At 37.4% G+C, this 12,802-nt stretch overlaps 1 long non-coding RNA gene across 1 annotated transcript in view; it reads left to right on the top strand.

Annotated features, from left to right (window-relative positions):
- Nucleotides 1-9,743, top strand: part of LOC118764763 — a 15,345-nt gene extending 5,602 nt beyond the window's left edge. Inside the window, exon 3 of the long non-coding RNA XR_005000561.1 lies at nt 9,445-9,743. This is a non-coding gene — a long non-coding RNA (uncharacterized LOC118764763). The remainder of the gene's footprint in view (nt 1-9,444) is intronic.
- The last annotated feature ends 3,059 nt before the right edge of the window (nt 9,744-12,802 follow it).

Here is a 12,802-nt window from a genome sequence, read left to right as displayed (position 1 = left end):
TGGGCACTTGAAAAGTAGAAGAACATCTCTGGAAGGCAATGAACAATCTAGAAGACCTGCCACAAGCGTCACCCCAGGAAATGTGGTATTGTGCATCGAGAATTCACCCCCCAGGGCCAGACCATCAATTGAGAGTTCTACAGCAATGTTTTGAAGTGTTTAAGGGAGAACATTCAGCAAGAGTGACTGGATCTGTGGAGCGAAAGCAATTGGATTCTTCACAACAACAATGCACCCTGTCAATGAGCTTTTCTCACTCATAAGTTTCTCACCAAAAAACGTGGTTTCACTTCCGCACCTACCCTATTCGCCAGAAATAGCACCTGCAGATTTCCATCTCTTCCCCAAGATGAAAATTCAGCTCAAAGGTCACTGTTTTAACACCATTTTGAAGATCAAAACTGAATCACTGAAGCTCCTCAACTCATTTAAGGAAAATGACTTCAATGCTGGATTCCAAAAGTGGCAGAAACACTGGGACTGGTGTATTGCTGTGCAAGGTGACTATTTTGAAGGAGATGATGTTAAATCTTAGATAAATAAGCTATTTTGTATTAAGCATAATTAATCTAGGAACTTTTTGATACTACCCTGTACTATAGAACAGGGGGCCCCCTACCATCAGGACATGGACCAGTGCCAGGTTATGGATCATTTGATACCAGGTCATACAAGAAGAAATTTTAGAATTGTATTTCTATTGTATTGACTGTTGCAGTCTTCAGGGTATTTGTGCATTGTGTATTCATAACTGTATGTTTAATATATATATGCATTTTATATTTATTATTATGTTATGTAATATATATGCATTTTATATTTATTATTATGTTATGTAATATATATGCATTTTATATTTATTATTATGTTATGTAATATATATGCATTTTATATTTATTATTGTGTTATGTAATATATATGCATTTTATATTTATTATTGTGTTATGTAATATATATGCATTTTATATTTATTATTATGTTATGTAATATATATGCATTTTATATTTATTATTATGTTATGTAATATATATGCATTTTATATTTATTATTATGTTATGTAATATATATGCATTTTATATTTATTATTATGTTATGTAATATATATGCATTTTATATTTATTATTATGTTATGTAATATATGCATTTTATTTATTATTATGTTATGTAATATATATGCATTTTATATTTATTATTATGTTATGTAATATATATGCATTTTATATTTATTATTATGTTATGTAATATATATGCATTTTATATTATTATTATGTTATGTAATATATATGCATTTTATATTTATTATTATGTTATGTAATATATATGCATTTTATATTTATTATTATGTTATGTAATATATATGCATTTTATATTTATTATTATTTATGTAATATATGCATTTTATATTTATTATTATGTTATGTAATATATATGCATTTTATATTTATTATTATGTTATGTAATATATATGCATTTTATATTTATTATTATGTTATGTAATATATATGCATTTTATATTTATTATTATGTTATGTAATATATATGCATTTTATATTATTATTATGTTATGTAATATATATGCATTTTATATTTTATTATGTTATGTATATATAGCATTTTATATTTATTATTATGTTATGTAATATATATGCATTTTATATTTATTATTATGTTATGTAATATATATGCATTTTATATTTATTATTATGTTATGTAATATATATGCATTTTATATTTATTATTATGTTATGTAATATATATGCATTTTATATTTATTATATGTTATGTAATATATATGCATTTTATATTTATTATTATGTTATGTAATATATATGCATTTTATATTTATTATTGTGTTATGTAATATATATGCATTTTATATTTATTATTATGTTATGTAATATATATGCATTTTATATTTATTATTATGTTATGTAATATATATGCATTTTATATTTATTATTATGTTATGTAATATATATGCATGATATATATACTCTTTATTCTTTTACTCTTTTACTTGTTTCAGTCATTTTACTGTGGCCATGCTGGAGCACCGCCTTTAGTCGAGCAAATCGACCCCAGGACTTATTCTTTGTAAGCCTAGTACTTATTCTATCTGTCTCTTTTGCCAAACTGCTAAGTTATGGGGACGTAAACACACCAGCATCGGTTGTCAAGCGATGTTGGTGGGACAAACACAGACACAAACACATACACACACACATACATACATATATACGATGGGCTTCTTTCAGTTTTCGTCTACCAAATCCACTCATAAAGCTTTGGTCAGCCCAAGGTGTCACGCAGTGGGACTGAACCTGGAACCATGTGGTTCATAAGCAAGCTACTTACCACACAGCCACTCCTACACCTATTAATTTATATATAATGCACTTTATTGTGTTTTGTTGTGCGTGATACTCTGGTCTGTGGAAAACTTTTCTTGTATGAAACTGGCCCATGGTGCAAAATATGGTTGGAGATCACAGCTGTGGAACACAGCAATAGAGTTTTAGCCAATGCTGTATGCTATGATGAATATCAATATTACATCTATGTACACAACAGACATAATGTTACATCCATTGTAACATAAGTGTTGGCTAAAATGTTGTGTGGTATAATACAGTATTGAAATAAAATATTATATAACATGCCAGTAATTATAATTCTTTGTTGAAGTCTTATGAAATGCTTTCTCGGATTCAGCTCAAAGATCCTCCCCATGTTTTATGCGAGTAAAAATGAGAAATGTGATATTTTTGTCTTTTGCAAGGACATTTACAGCAAGGGTAAAATATATTGGCTTCAATTGGCACTTACCAGGAGCTTAACACTGTTTTACAATGCTTACTATTAATCCATTTGAAATTCTGTAAGCTCCTACCGCCTTCTTAATCATCATCAACAGTGGCAGCTATAGGTGGCACAATCCAAGTAGTTACATATTCTCTGTAAGTTTCTTTGAAAATGAAACGAAATTGTCATGCCTCAGTTTGCTTCAGCCAAAAGGAATATGAATCGTTGAATGCAAAAGAACTCTTACAATGGGAACTGGTCTGCTGTTTCATAATTAATTTCAATAAATCCTTGATAAGAAAGTTGGCGAATTAATTGTTAATTGTGTTGAAGTAAGATCAACAAAATATTTCATTTTTAAAATTGTGAAGGTTGATTTTAATTCTACTCCATATTATCTCTAAATGAACCATTAATACTCTTTAAAAAAAGTCATACATATCCCCCAAAAATTTAAAATTAAGCAACCTCTCTTCCAGGCTACTTGTTTCAATTAATAGATTATATTTGTAACCTAAACCTACCCAGGAAATGCTGTTGCTATGATTTCCTCTCTACCAGACAGATTAGGCAGTCCTTTTTAGGTTCCTGTATAACAGTGAATTAAAGCACTAATATAAAATTTGAAAAGAACTTGTCAACTGAAAACAGTTTAAATATCATTGAAATCCAACAACATTTCTCAGATAAAAATATGGTTTTAATTAAATTTTCAAACTTAGCACTTTTCTAAACATTAGACCTATTTCAGATGGTTATCTATGTAATTAATATCCATTCCTCTAAAGTTAATGTTGATAGCATCTGTCTTACACTATCAGATAAGATATAATTACCTGATCATGACTAGTTGGTCATTAGTTAAAGTCGATTATGTTTATCTATTATGAAACTAAATGCATTTTATAATTAATTGATATAATAGTTGCAATAAAATAAAATGAATGAAAATTAATTTGTACATACCTATAAATTGTGTTATAAGTAGATTCTGAAATATTCATAGGTGTTTTGTTTATTTTAATTCAGAAAATTTTTAAAAAGCCCATTTTAGAAATAAATAGCCTTCAGCAGATAAAATGCTATACCTTTCTAGTTTATGATATTTCTGAAACGTAGTTTAATTACTGTCACATTTATAACCACTACTTCTGTCTTTTTCGCAACTCTAATAAGCAATTTATCTGCAATGTGGATTAAATTTAGAATTTCCTCTTGAGCTACAGAAACCCTAACCCTACAGTAATTCATGAAGGAAATTAACCTACTAAGCTACCGTGCACACCTTTTATTTATTTATTTATTTATTTATTTATTTATTGAAATATTATTCTGCATTAGTAAGGTTAGCTATAAAATTGTAACGGTGAAACAGTTTATAAATATCATTTTAGAATTAAATCCTATTTGAATTATGAGAATGCTGGAAAGATAAAACGATTTAAAACACAGGCATTATGAAGTACTAAATGATACAGATAAGAACTGTAGTTGAGAATATTCTGATCTGGTGATCAGTTATTTTGGTAACATTAGACCTGCTTGAGAATTGAGGCCATTGATGGCTGCTCTACAGCAGAAGCGAAGAAACCTGAAGCTACAGAATAAATTAAAGTCTAACAAATAACATCAACATACACAAGTAACAACTCATTATTGCTCTGTTAGAACCAGCACTTATGAAGCCTCTGTAGAAGGGATGCACTATGGCAGAGTATAGTCAAAGAATAGAGTCTGAAACTGGCTGTCATGGTCTCTTTTAATTAATTTTGCTCCGGGGATGGAAATGTTTATAGATATACTGGTTGGGTTCCATAACTGAGTCTCATTATGCATGGTTTTAGGCTTTGGATTGAAATTATTAGGTACAGCTGCTTTGGTACTTGCTATTTGGTATGACCCTTTGGATGCAAAAACCTACTTTGATGATGGTTTTTCTGATGGTGGACAATTTGGCGCTAAAGGTAGACATGCATACACAGAAACAAACACATTCTGATAGAGAGATAGATAGATAGATAGATAGATAGAGATAGAGAGAGAGGAGAGAGAGAGAGAGAGAGAGAGAGAGAGAGAGAGAGAGAAAGAGATTAAAATGGACTGAAAATAAAATTATTATAATATGAATTTATCTTCCTTCATATGACATATAGATAAAGACTTTTAATAACATTATACTAATGCTATAAGATGGTTAGCTGACAGACTCATTAGTGTATCGGGCAAAATGCTTAGCAGTATTTCATCTGTCTTTACATTCAGAGTTCAAATTCTGCCAAGGTTGACACTGCCTTTCATCCTTTCAGGATTGATAAAGTAAGTACCAGTTGAGCACTTGGGTCAATGTTTATCAACTCCGCTCCATCCCCCCAAAAACGCTGGTCTTCTACCAAAATTTTAAACTAATATTATACATATCCTATAAAACAGCCGGCTGGCAGAACTATTAGCATGCTGGACAAAATGCTTAGAATCATTTCTTACTGCTTTATGTTCTGAGTTCAAATTCCACCAAGGCCATCTTTACCTTTCATCCTTTTGCAGTTGATAGAATAAGTACAGTTGAGCACTGGGAATGATGTAAATGACTTCCTCACCTCTCAGAATTGTTAGCCTTCTACCAAAATAGGAATAGATTTTACTAATACTGTAGTGTTACCCACCTTATATGATGAGTAATTTTTGAGGTATACTTTTGCCACTATGGCTAATATTAAAAAATATGGCATACATACAGCAAAAAAAATTTTACTTATATCAAATCTTTTGGTGCTTATACAAAATGTTTAAATGGAAACTAATTTTTAAAAGAAATATTTTTTACCTTAAAATTAAATAAAACAAATCACAATCTACTCCATCAAAAATCTATTTCTGCAAAATTTCACATTTTTATGTGTATTCTTCAATAAGTTATCATTGCCTGCCACCAAGCCTAGTATGTGCCCTCATCTTGCTCCTGTTATGTTAAGTCTCTTTGCATCTCTCTTTTACTCTTTCTCCTCATCTCCCTGTATGATGTAAAGCATGACTTGAGAACTCAACCAACCAACCAAACAACCAACATTTATATCAATCATTTTATACAGATAAAACAAAAGACTAACTGTTCTTCATTTAGTAACAATCAGCAAGGTTTCTTAAGTGTTCAACAACATCCACATTTTTAAACCTAAGAGCAGTTTCATGTATTATTTCTTGCATCATTTTTGTACACATTTAAAAAAATTTTCTGCAGTGGTAAATACCCACCTGGATAAAAACCAGTTAGTTATGTGGAATAAAAACAATTTCCTCAGCATCAAAATGTCAATACCATTGGTTTTTGCATTGAATCAGTAGCACCAAATCATTTGTGCCAGAATGCATCCTAACTCTTCATAGTTTGTCTTAATAACAATTTCTTAAAAAAAAAAAATAATAAATGCGCCCTTTTAAAGCCTAGCCAGGCTCATGGGCCCAGTTTCCCAGTTTCTATGGCATATGCGTTCCCCAGCTGGATGGGACGCCAGTCCATCGCAGCGTTACTCATTTTTGCCAGCTGAGTGGTCTGGAGCAACGTGAAATGAAGTGTTTTGCTCAAGAACACAATGCATTACCCGGTCCAGGAATCGAAACCACAATCTTACGATCATGATGCTGACACCCTAACCACTAAGCCACGCACCTCCACTAATAACAATTTACAGACTATTTACTATAAAATGGCATTTCAATTTCTCATTACACTTCATTCAGTGCATTTAATATGTATATTCCCATTTTTGTTTTCAGACGAGATTTATTTTAATATCCAAATATAAAAATGGAAAAAAGAGGAACAAAGAAAGAAAAAGAAAGGAAAAAGAAGGAAGAAAAAAACCCCAAAAAAGTAAAAGGGAATAATAATAATGAAATTATTGTATACAGTGCTCAGGTGCACCACAACTTGTCAGAGTATATGCAGTAATGTACAAATGTCTGGAAAGCGAACAATGTATGAGTCAGATACATGCTTGTGTGTGTATGGAAAGGAGAAAATCAGGTGTAGTGTTGGCGAATCTCAGAAAGCATGGAAGTTTTGAAGGATGCAGTGCTCCGACAACTAACAACTGATGCCAGCAGTTTGTTCCATGCTTCAGCAACTCTCAGCGTGAAAAAATGTTTCCTGAAGTCATGGGAGCTGTGCTGTTTTCTGACTTTGTAAATATGTCCACGGGTGTTAGATGGGTGGAGTTTGAAAAGGTGCTCAGAATTATTGTTTGTACGATGGTTGATAATTTTATGGGTGTCTGCCAAGTCAGCTGTCAGACATCGGAGTTTCAATGTGTCCATGCCCAGGGAAGTAAGGAGTTCAGGATATGGCAAATGCCTGATGGAGGGTATTCTTTTGGTTGCACGTCGCTGAACGGCTTCCAGACGATTGATATCCTGGGCAAGATAGGGGTTCCAGACCGGTGATGCAAATTCCCAGTGAGGTCTTACCATAGCTATATAAAGCCGCAGATAGATAGTCGGAGAGCGGCTCACAAAGGATTTGGTGAGTGATGCCAAGACACCCTCAGCCTTCTTGACAATTTTAGCGATGTGTTTTGTCCAACGCAAATCACTGTCGACAATAACACCCAGGTCACATTCACACGAAAACCTTTTGAGACTAGTGTTGTGGAGGGAGTAGGTGGACGCTGGGTTTCTCCTCCCAAAATGCATGATGGTACATTTGTCCACAGCCAGCTTGAGTTGCCAGTCCATGATCCACTGCTGCATTGTGTCCAGGTCTGCTTGCAATAGAGATCTATAGTGTACAGGATCTGACCTCTTTATTTCGAGGTACAGCTTGATGTCATCTGCATATTTCAGCACTGTGGCATTATTTAAGTTGGCATCTATGCCATTAACATATGCAACAAATAAAAGAGGGCCAAGAACAGATCCCTGTGGTACACCAGATGTCATCTCATAGGGTGAAGAGTGCTGTCCCAGAACTGTGACAACCTCTTTTTGGCCGAAAATAAAGGACTTCAACCAGGTATAGAGTTCGTCTCTTATGCCCAATGCAGAGAGCTTCACCATAAGTCTTTTGTGTGGCACAGAGTTAAAAGCCTTAGCAAAGTCCAGGTAAACAACATCCACCCAGGATCTGCAATCAGTGATTTGGGTAACGTCCTCAAGAAACTCGATGAGTTGATTACAGCAGCTGGAGTTAGGAATAAATCCAAATTGTGACAGCTGGATGAGGCTGTGAGACTTCCAGAAGTTCCAAAGGGTTTCTCTGATACAGGATTCCATCAGTTTGGCAATGCAGCTAGTAAGACTAACGGGGCGATAGTTGACAGGCGATGTGCAGTCACCTTTTTTGAACAGAGGGATAACACTGGCAGTTTTCTACTGTTCTGGAGTAACACCATTGTCAAGACAGAATTGGAAGAATAGAGAAAGTTGGCTTAGAAGAAAGTACCCACCGCATTTGAGAAGTAGGTATGTAACACCATCGAGACCAGGAGAGGCATAATTGCGTTTATTCTTAAGGTGGCGTTGTAGCATTGCTGGTGTAAATTGCATAGTAGATATAGAGTCCGGTGTCAGTGGTGATGAAGATGGAACATTTTGGTCCTTGACAGTAAAGATGCCGGCATAGCATCCAGCAATGATTTCTGCACACTCTTCGGGATTGCCAGTAATCTGTCCTGCGTGGGGATTGCGAAGGGGACCAACTGGAGAGTGGGGTCTCTGCATTGAGTGCACATACTTCCAGAACACTTTGCTGTCAGGGTTAGCTGCAATGCGTTGTTCAAATTCAAGCACTGCCTTTTTTGTCACCTGCTTGAGGTGGTTGGCTGACCTATTGCGCTTTTTCCTGTTGCTCTCTGATTTGTGCAATTTGTATTCCTGTTCAGCATTATGGCGTTCTTTCCTGGCAAGTCGGACTGCTGCAGTCTCCCAAATTGCACTATTGGGTGGTTTTTTGTGCTTGCGTGGTACTGATGCTGCACATGCCGCCCATATTGAATTCAGAATGTTCTGGAGTATAGTGTCCACATCTCCAGAGGCATAAAATTTGAGCCAGTTTGGGCATTGCAGCTTAGTACAATATGAGCTCCAGTCTGCTTTATTCCAGTCAAAGCGGGTAGTCTGAAGATGGTTGTGTTTTTTGTTACAACCAATCAGAGACAAGTTGGCCATGATCATGGAATGATCAGAGTCACCTAAAGGTTCTTCAGTAGTAACACTAATGATTGTTTCAGGAGAAGCGGTAAGTAGCAGATCCAAAGTGTTGTTACCCCTTGTGGAGGGGGGGGGGTAACGACTTGGGACCAATTTGAATTCAGCACCAGTTCAAGGAAATCGTCTGCACTTTGCGGCCAACGGAAGGCCTCCCAGTCAATCTCAGGGAAATTGAAGTCGCCCGCAATATAAACATACGTGGCTGTTTTCATGGCAGCAGCTCTGAGGATATCAAAAAGCTGTGCGTCTTGACGATAATTTGGGGGGGGGGCGGTAAATGACTCCGAGCAGAAGTGTTGACATGGTCATGTGTATATTGCAGAAAAATACTTCCTGCTGAGATTGGTTCAAATCATCACAGGGGATTGCCGATAGATTTGATCGAACATAAATCATCACACCCCCTCCACGGCGATTAATGCAGTCTTTGCGGAACAGGTTGTAGCTGGCTATGCTGAAAACTCCATCACAGAGTGCAGAGTGTGCCCATGTTTCCGTGACTGTGATGAAATCTGGGTTGATACTTTTGACATAGGAGTCAAAAAGATGCACCTTGTTGCATAAACTACGGGCATTCAAGGACAGCAGTTTATATCTGGATTTCAGATGATGATATACAGGGGATGGCTGATTGTTCTTGGTTAGTTTCCCAAGATTTTTGTATTGCCAGTTGTTGTGGGTGTAGTCTGCTCAGTCCAACTGGCATCCCTTATCCACGACTCACCAGACTTGACAAATTTCCAGATTTGCTCATCATCGTGGAGGCTAAAACTCTCCTGTGGCATGGAGTTGCAATTTAGGGAAGCTACAGATCTTAGCTTTGGGCGTACATCAGGTGGTAGGCCAGGATGTGTTCTAAATTTGATTATGTTGTCACGCTGAGCTCTATCAGCAGCCAGATGGAATGACTGCACCTCAGTAAAGCCTGTAAACAACAGCCTGATCAACCTGGGTTTGGATCCCGGTTGGCCAAGGCGGGAAGCACTTTTTGGAGGGATACAGCTGAGATCCCTAGCTGTGTTTCCAATGAATGCCTGCAGATCTACCACATCTTCTGGCACTCCGATGGCTATTAATTCATGAGTGGCTGGTTCAGCAACTCCCTCGATATTTGTTGAAGACCTGTTGAGGCAAGTGAAATCGAAATCAAATTTGATGACTGGCATCTGTGCTAGTCGGGTGCAAAGAGCACCATACGAGTGTGATCGTTGACAGAGTAGCTAACTGGCTTCCGTGCCAGTGGCATAAAAAAGGCACCATTCGAGTCTGATTGTTACCAGCTTTGCCTTACTGGCACTTGTGCCCTGTGCTAGTAGGGTGCTAAGAGCACCATCTGAGCATGAATGTTGCCAGAGCAGCTAACTGGCTGCCGTGCTGGTGGCACGTAAAAGGCACCATTCGAGCGTGATCGTTACCAACGTTGCCTTACTGGCACCTGTGCCGGTGGCACATGTAAAAACATTCAAGCGAGGTTGTTGTCAGTACTGCCTGACTGGCCCTCATGCCGGTGGCACATAAAAGCCCCCACTACACTCTTGGAGTGGTTGGTGTTAGGAAGGGCATCCAGCTGTAGAAACTCTGCCAGATTCAAGATTGGAGCCTGGTGCAGCCATCTGGTTTGCCAGCACTCAGTCAAATCGTCCAACCCATGCTAGAATGGAAAGCGGATGTTAAACGATGATGGTGATGATGTTCCAATACTTTTAGTTCTCCAAATGTCAAATCCATTTACAAAGCTAATTTATAAACAATGAAGAAGATAGATGATGTGGCTATTTTATGTAATCACAGCTTATCAGGAGGGATGTGCCAAATTAGATATAAAATCCTGAAATGTATTTAGGTTTTATACACAATCAACCATTAGTCAGAATCACATTAATATATTTACTATTATAAGGTGGTGAGCTGGCTGAAACGTTAGCACACTGGGCAAAATACTAAGCCGTATTTTGTCTCTGTCTTTACGTTCTAAGTTCAAATTTTGGTGTGGTCGACTTTGCCTTTCATCCTTTTGGGGTCGATAAATATCAAAGGAAGGCTAACTGGGAGGATAGCTTTTGTATGTGGCAGTTGCTCGGGAGCTATAAATAACACTGCAAATGATGATATATCATCATCATCGTTTAGCGTCCGTTTTCCATGCTAGCATGGGTTGGACGGTTCTACTGGGGTCTGTGAAGCCAGAAGGCTTCATCAGGCCCAGTCAAATCTGGCAGTGTTTCTACGGCTGGATGCCCTTCCTAACGCCAACCACTCCAAGAGTGTAGTGGGTGCTTTTTACGTGCCACCCGCACAGGTGCCAGACAGAGCTGGCAAACGGCCACGAACGGATGGTGCTTTTTATGTGCCACCGGCACGAGGGCCAGGCGAGGCTGGCAACGGACACGAAACGGGGCGGTGCTGGCAACGGTCGCGAAACAGAAGGTTCTCTTACATGCCACCAGCACTGGTAACACATCTGCAATTTCCATTGATCGATTTCGATTCTGATCCTCACTTGCCTCAATGGGTCTTCACAAGTAGAGTTTCGACATGTCACCGGCACTGGTAACACATCTGCAATTTCCACTGATCGGTTTTGATTCTGATCCTCACTTGCCTCAACACGTCTTCACAAGTAGAGATTTGTGTCCCAAGAAGGAAAGGTATGCATACGTAGGCTGGCTCCATCCCATGTAGAAGGCCACGGGTTATGGACTCACTTGTCCTGCCGGGTCTTCTCGCGCACAGCACACTTCCAGAGGACTCGGTCTCTAGTCATTTCCTCAGTGAGACCTAAAGTTCGAAGGTCGTGCTTCACCACCTCGTCCCAGGTTTTCCTGGGTCTGCCTCTTCCACAGGTTCCCTCAATCGCTAGGGTGTGGCACTTTTTCACACAACTATCTTCATCCATTCTCGCCACATGACCATACCAGCGCAAACGTCTCTCTTGCACACCACAACTGATGCTTCTTAGGTCCAGCTTTTCTCTCAAGGTACTTACACTCTGCCGAGTATGAGTACTGACATTACACATCCATATATATATATATATATACACATTGGATTTCTGTATATATATGTATATTGATTGGCGATTTCTTTTCCTTCTTTCAACTTTTCCCTTTCTACTTTCTAGGGAAGAGCTATGCTAAAAACCACAGAACTCTCTCTTTTTACTGTGCATCAGGCTAATACATTCCTTGTGCGTATCCTCTTGTTGCTTGTTAATTTTATTATTAGTTTATTTGAATTGTCTATATATATATATATACTCTTTACTCTTTTACTCTTTTACTTGTTTCAGTCATTTGACTGTGGCCATGCTGGAGCACCACCTTTCGTCAAGCAAATCGACCCCGGGACTTATTCTTTGTAAGCCCAGTACTTATTCTATTGGTCTCTTTTGCCGAACCGCTAAGTGACGGAGACATAAACACACCAACATCAGTGGTCAAGCAATACTAGGGGAACAAACACAGACACACATATATATATATACAGGCTTCTTTCAGTTTCCGTCTACCAAATCCACTCACAAGGCTGTGGTCGGCCCGAGGTTATAGTAGAAGACACTTGCCCAAGGTGGTACGCAGTGGGAATGAACCCGGAACCATGTGGTTGGTAAGCAAGCTACTTACCACACAGTCACTCATATATTTGTTTACTTATGCGTGTCTCTTTGTCTTGGTGTTGCATGATAGTTGTGAACGAATATTACTGTCAGGCAAGCAAGGACCTTTGCTCATCTTTTGTGGAAACATGTCTGGTCATGAAGAATTATTTCCTTACTTGAAAACAGGTGAGGATTGGT

Source organism: Octopus sinensis, linkage group LG9 (assembly GCF_006345805.1).
Source record: "Octopus sinensis linkage group LG9, ASM634580v1, whole genome shotgun sequence".
In the NCBI taxonomy this organism is placed as follows: domain Eukaryota; kingdom Metazoa; phylum Mollusca; class Cephalopoda; order Octopoda; family Octopodidae; genus Octopus; species Octopus sinensis.
Note: the sequence above shows the minus strand (reverse complement) of the source record. Positions and strands in the feature narration are given on the sequence as shown.